The sequence below is a fragment of the Microcebus murinus genome, chromosome 2, assembly GCF_040939455.1.
Source record: "Microcebus murinus isolate Inina chromosome 2, M.murinus_Inina_mat1.0, whole genome shotgun sequence".
Lineage (NCBI taxonomy): Eukaryota > Metazoa > Chordata > Mammalia > Primates > Cheirogaleidae > Microcebus > Microcebus murinus.
In genome coordinates, this window is record NC_134105.1 from 25,947,361 (window position 1) to 25,952,712 (window position 5,352).

The following is a 5,352-nucleotide window of genomic DNA, read 5'->3' on the forward strand; positions in this document are numbered from 1 at the left end:
AGTAATGCAGTGGCAATTAAAGTTACCTTAAATATTCTAATCTTAAAACAATTTTGCTTCAATCAACATCTAAATGTGACCACATGTGCCCAGACCACCCAGTGGCCTGGTTGATGTGTATGTGTGTGTATGGGGGGGGTAACTCTAGGAGAATGGAAGGCAGAGGGTCCAGTTCTAGAAGGGTTTCCTGGGGGAGAGGTCTGGTGGTCAGTAGGTCCTTCTCTCTACTTTCTCCAGGCCTGCCCACACTGAGCAATCCTTCCCCTCTTCACTTTCCCTGGGCAGCCCAGGAAGCCCGGCAGGCCCTGCACCCTCTCCAAGGCAACTGGGCTGGGGGTGGTGCTCCCCAGGCAATGGAGGCCAGGGGGCTTCATTGGGGTTGCACACAGCTCCCTACTCACAAGGGTTCATGCTCTGCTGGGTCATCTTAAAATTCATAATAATTTCTGGCCAGGTGCAGTGGCTCACACCTGTAATCCTAGCGCTCTGGGAGGCCGAGGTGGAAAGATCGCTTGAGGCCAGGAGTTCAAGCCCAGCCTGAGCAAGAGCAAGACCCCCGTCTCTACAAAAAATAGAAAAGTTAGCAGGGCGTCGTGGCGCAAGCCAGTAGTCCCTGCCACTGGGGAGGCTGAAGCGGGGGGGTCACTTGAGCCCAGGAATTTGTGGTTGCAGTGAGCTGTGATGATGCCACAGCACTCCAGCCCAGGTGACAGAGTGAGACCTTGTCTCAAAAAAAAAATTCATAATTTCTGAGCTAGGGACCCCATATTTTCATTTTGCACTGAGCCCCATAAATTATGCAGTTGGTTTTGGTGGAGGCCCCCTCGACCACACACCCCTCTCTCTATAGGCCCCTCCCACCCCACACTCACACTCAGACAACACCCAATCAATAAACATCTATTAAGCACTGACTTTGTTTTGACAACTTGTGCTAAGATGCTTGAGGATACAGTGATGAATGACGTAGACACACCCCAATTTCCCAAAATGACCCTCCCTGCACATTCAGACACTCACATATCCATACAGTGGTTTTGCAAGACGGTTCCCCCATAATATTCATGTTAATCATAACTACCAATTAGGGAATACTTAGCATATACCAGGAAATTTATGTGCATTGTCTTGTTTCATCCTCAAAACAGCCAGAGAGGAAGGCACTATGATTCCCATTCTCCAGATGGAAAAACTGAGGCTCGGAGGTCAAATCGTTTGTCCAGTGCCATATGCCTAATAAGTAGCAGAGCCAGGACTTGCAATTGTCCCTCATTTTCAACCTCTGCCCTTGCCCTACATTGCATTCAGGGGTCTCCCCACGGGCAGAAGTTCCCAGCAGGGAGGGTTGGGGGCTAGGTCACCTCTACATCCTCAGTATTTCTGTTAAAGGAAAGAATTCACACAGAGACACATTCCCTAGGGAATACAAGGAAACAGACACACACTGAAACACAAAAACATACATAAGTAGCATATAGTGTATGGATAAGAGCTTTGTGTTCAAGTCCTGAATCTACCATGTACTACCTGTGTACCTCAGTGTCCCCATTTGCAGAATGGTGGCAGGGTTCTGATTGTTAAATGAGAACTATAGGTGAGGGCCAGGCACAGTGGCTCATGCCTGTAATCCTAGCATTCTGCGAGGAATGCGAGGATTGGGAGGATCCCTTGAAGTCAGGAGTTCAAGACCAGCCTGAGTAAGAGTAAGACCCAGTCTCTACAAACAATAGAAAAATTAGCTGGGCGTGGTGGTGCATGCCTGTAGTCCAGCTACTAGGGAGACTAAGACAGGAGAATCACTGGAGCCCAGGAGTTTGAGGTTGCTGTGAGCAAGGCTGATGCCACGGCACTCTAGCCCAGGTGACAGAGTGAGACTCCATCTCAAAAAAAAAAAAGGAAAAGGAAAACTATACGTGAAGTGCTTAGACTTGTGCAGGCACACAGACGCTCTGCAATAAGGACTAGCTATTGCTGTGGATAACATTGGTCGACACTCACTCCATGTGCCCTAATGCCCATGCGGACCATCCTCCCACCCTGCCTCCCACTCTCTCCTAGCCTCCCCCAGCCACAGATGCCCTCATGGCTGACACTCTAGGCCCCCAGAGCCAGGAGGAAGGAGCAGCTGCTTCTTTGCATCTCCCTGGGCTGTACCTGGGCCAGCCCACGAGAACTCCTCCCCAGCTCTGGGTTCCATCAGAGAAGGCTTCCTGGAGGAGGCCTTTACCCAAGCTGTGTAAGGGAGCCAGGTGGAGGCAGGAGGGTGCTGCCCTGTGCCCTGGCTTCTTCCATTGCTCTTTACAATACCCCCAACCGCTGCTGCAGCGCCTTCCCTCCACCCCCTTCCCCACAGTAGAAACTTTCCTTTCTCCTCCAGCCAGAGTGTAAATTGCCCCCAGGAATGCACTAAGTCCCATGGCTCCCCTGGCAATGGCCTGCGGCTGTCCTGGGGTCAGGCCTGGCCTTACATCAAAGGCTGGGGATCATAACAGAGTGGCTCCTTGCCTGCCGCCACCCTCCCCTCCGCCCCTCTCCCCTACCACCGGCCCTTTGGCTTCCAGGGAACAGCACATGGTAGCACTTAAGCTCAGGGAGGATGCTTTTCCTGCACCCCCACCCCCCACCAGCCACAATGAACTACTTGTTAGGAGACTATTTTAATTTTACTTAATGCAATTTCTGCTCCCAGGGCCTCTGTTGCCACCCACTTGTTGGACATGGATACCCAGTACAAATGTAGGGAAGGCCAACCCCCTAGGAGAAGGTGTAACCTGGGTATGGAAATTTCACTGGTATTGGGGTTCTGAGGCAGGGAGAAGACTGTTACATCACGGGAATGGGGCTGGTGCTCTGTCTTCCACTCAGGAAGTAAGGGGCGTTAGTTAGGGGAGGGCTCAGGGCCAGCCTGTGCTACTCAGGAGGCCAGTATGAGAGTATGGGGCCAGACATCCTTGGCTAGTGTGCTCTTCCAGTGCCCTGGGTTCAGTAGCCAGGCGCTTAGCCTGGCAACCATGTGAGCTTTGCTTTCGGGTCCCCTAGGGGTGACTGGAGGAGGGGGACACTTCCAGGCTCTGCTCGGTCTCTGAGATTTGCTTCATCAGGTGCATATTCTAGCAGATTCTGAAAACCAGGGCTCCAATGGTCACTCTCCAGGATAGTACGGTGGTAATCTGGAGACCCCTGGTGGCCAAAGGCTGAGCTGCTTTTTCTTAGTGCTTCACCCAGCCAGCCCAAGGTCCAAAGGACACCAGCATGGACTCCTCCAGCCCCAGGCTCCCTGGAAACCCTCCTCATTGGTCAGCCTCTCCCACATAGCCAGGCACCCCTGCCCCTCTTGCTGGGAGGGAATAGGATAGCCTGGGGGCCATCTCAGCCTCACACTCAAAGTACGGCAGGAGGATATGTAATCTACAATTACTTACAGGGGTGGGGGGCCAGGAAGTTAGGTTGCTGGGGCTTGTTTGGCTCATTTGGGCAAGGTGATGAGGTGGTGTTCCAAACAGCTGCACAGTCCCCAGCCCAGTCCCTTCTCTTGGCCTGTGGTGCACATCACACACTTGTGGGGCTGTGACTGGGAAAAGTCACTAAGGGGTCTTTGTTTCCACAGCTCGCTAACCCTGTCATGTTGCCCAAGTTTAACTCTGGGAAAGGAAATATCCAAAACCTCACGCCATACAAGCGGCTGCTCGAAAGTAGGTTGTGGTACAGGGAGGAGAGGAAAGGCGAGGCCCCCCTGGAGAAGGGAAAGGGTGGTGCAGCTCATTTTTTTTTTTGGCCAGGTCCAGACACTCCACAAAGCTTTCCATGTCTGGTCCCCAATATTCATCCCTTAACCTCCTTTATTCATTCACTGGGACTCTGGTGTGACTGGACCCAGCCCTATACTTGGTGCTAAGGACACAGCTGACCAAAATGGGGTGCCTGCCCTGGGACTCCGGAGGGAGAGGTAAAAAGGCTCAGAGGATGGGATCCCAGAGCAGGGATGAGTCTTCCTGTACTTGGGGACACAAATGACCAACCATCCTTCCTCCATGGTGGCCTAACCCAACCAGAGGAGTCAAATTCTGTGCAAACTGCCCCCTCCCACCCCAGGAGTCTCAGAACCCTGGTCCTACCCTTGTACAACCAACACACACTTCAACCACAATCATCTATAACTGGTTCCTCTCATTCAGGCCTGCCTACTAACCTGGGGAAGGCCGGGGACCCTGTTTCCCTCCAACCACCTCAGTGACTGGACTAGGCTGTCCCCAAGAACAGTGCTACCAACTATGGCCTGGTACAATCCCTGTTTCCTCCCTTGAAAAGTTATCCTAAGCTCTGTTAGGCTGAGAAAGGGAGCTGTAAGCCTGCTCCCCTCCTTTCCCAAAGTGCTAACCAGGCATAAGAAGAGAAACGTTAAGAGCATGGGCTTTGGAGTTTGGTCCAGCTTTGAACCTTAGCTTCTCTACTTACTAGCTATATGACCCTGGGCGACTTGTGGCCTCCCCTCTAGAAATGGAATAATTGTGAATCAGATGATGCATACAAAGTGTTCAATACAGTGTCTAAGTAATAAGTGCTCAATAAAGGGTAGCCCAACACCAGGGTTTACATGACCTTTCTAGCCAAACTTTCCAACTTAGTGGCCAAGAGCCCAGGGTAGTCCATTTTAGACAAGTCTGGGATAATGGTCTGCTTCTAGATTTTGCTACAGACACTAGAGCCAAAAATGACTCTGAAGGGGCTTCAGTTGCTTGTATTGGCTCCCAGGCTTCCCAGATTCTCTGGCTGGGGGAGAAGCCATTGCAAAGAAAGGCAGGGCCCAGGAACCTACTGGTTCTCCTGACACCATTGTAACAAAATTCCTGGGGCTGAGCAGAAAGAAAACAGGACATGATTGGGATTTCACTCAAGAATGTGTCTTTATTGAAGAATTTGTAAGAAAAAAGGATGGACCCTCTGTAAAAAGAGGAGATGTTGCCTCCAAACAGCAGGAAGGAATGAGAGCTGGGTGGCTTCCCAGAAGTCAGTGTTTCCAGCATAACTGGCTCCCCTTTCCTGGCAAATACTACAGCATGTCACACTACAGCTAGCAATTCTTGTCCACCCCCCTCCCAGCCCCTCTTTCCTCCACCCTACAACCCCAGATTCCTTATAGCCATTTGCCAATGGCTTTCTCAAGACCCAAGGATAGATGTGCCAGGCTTGCCTCTTAATGGGGTCAAAGTGGATTTTGTTTTGGAAATTCGAACAGGAATGTAAAATGATTTCAGCTCTTTCTAGTCCAACCAAGGATGATGACATCCGGCCTCTTTGAAGGGAAAAGAAGCAAAGAATTTCCCTCTAGAATGTGCACACGTAGGGTAAAGG